The sequence below is a fragment of the Adiantum capillus-veneris genome, chromosome 19 (assembly GCF_014529385.1).
Source record: "Adiantum capillus-veneris isolate H3 chromosome 19, ASM1452938v2, whole genome shotgun sequence".
Taxonomy (NCBI): Eukaryota; Viridiplantae; Streptophyta; class Polypodiopsida; order Polypodiales; family Pteridaceae; genus Adiantum; species Adiantum capillus-veneris.
The window spans coordinates 61,329,395-61,330,704 of NC_140949.1; the positions used below are offsets into that span (position 1 = coordinate 61,329,395).

General features: G+C 40.7%; 1 pseudogene; it reads left to right on the top strand.

Annotated features, from left to right (window-relative positions):
- The first annotated feature begins 412 nt into the window (after nucleotides 1-412).
- LOC147434123 (uncharacterized) lies at nucleotides 413-940 on the top strand (annotated as a pseudogene).
- The last annotated feature ends 370 nt before the right edge of the window (nucleotides 941-1,310 follow it).

Consider the following 1,310-nt stretch of genomic DNA (forward strand, 5'->3'; position numbering starts at 1 on the left):
GTAAAATAAGAGATGAGAGTCAACTTTTTTGAGCCTATTCACTTCAAAAATGTTGCTACAAAAATGCCTTCCACAACTCAAAAAATTATTGTCTTTACATCAATGTGTGGATGGCATTGTGCTCTTCGATTGAGGCTATATATCACCCAAATCGGAGTTCAAATAAAGAAGTTATGATCAAAAGAGTGCACTATTGTCAACTAGGTCAAAAAACGGCTGCAAGAGAGAGAGAGAGAGAGAGAGAGAGAGAGAGAGAGAGAGAACCCGAATGAAAGCCTCTACCATAATTCAAAGTGGAAGGAGAAAGAGAGTTGGAAGTAGCTAGAGCCAAGTCTTCTCCCTTCTCTCTTAGCTCAAGCTTCTACCTCCTTTGCTTCCTTTCCTTTGTGTTTGTGAACTAACAATGGAGCGAATGAAGACTCTTTTCGTCTTGTACACCATCACATTGTGCACTGGCATCCTTGCAAAGGTCAATGATGCCACTGTAACAGACACCAACTCTTGCCTAGATGCCCTTACAAAGCTTCTACCTTGTTTTCCACTCTGCCAAGGAACCTCTCGGGTACCAACTTGGAGACTATCCATGAGACAGATCCTCAATGCCTTTGTGATTTTATTGCTACAAGCATAAATGGCACTACCAGACTTCCAAAGGTGAACACTACACTTTTGATGATGTTAGGACCTGCCTGCTGCAATGTTGCTACCAAGGCCATTGTTTGCCCAGAATTGTTGGGCCTCTCCATGAATGACCCCTTAACAAGATAATCACAGGTGAATAAACAACTATGAATACAACTACAACTCCTGCCTCATAAGGTCCTACTGCTTCTAGGGCTTCAAAAAGTCCAAGTGCTCCTCCCCTTGACATACCCCTTCTCTATCCTTTAGTGTGTTAGCTAGTTTTGTTCTTATAGAAATGGCAGTTTCCTTTTTGTGAACACAAGCATCACTCATCGGTTCGTTCAATTTTGGTTGGTTTATCTCATGTTTTTAATAACTGGCTTAATGAGAATTTGGACACAGAGGGAAATATAGTCTTTGATGAAGAACCTCACAAGCTTAAGAACTTCTTTTGCATTTTTGAACTCAAGATAAGAAAATTTTTATTATTTTGGTCGGCATGTGAAGATAGTCTAAGGTTTAGGAAGATAAGCATGTGTTGTTATATGATAGCCTAAAGTCCCTAGATGTGCAAGGGTGGGGTAGAGCATTATAGCTGGTTGAGGGTAGGAATCGACGGTCTCTTGTCTTTATAAATGTCAATTAGAAGGCTTTGAGGGGGAATTCAAGGCACACTCTATCTAGAG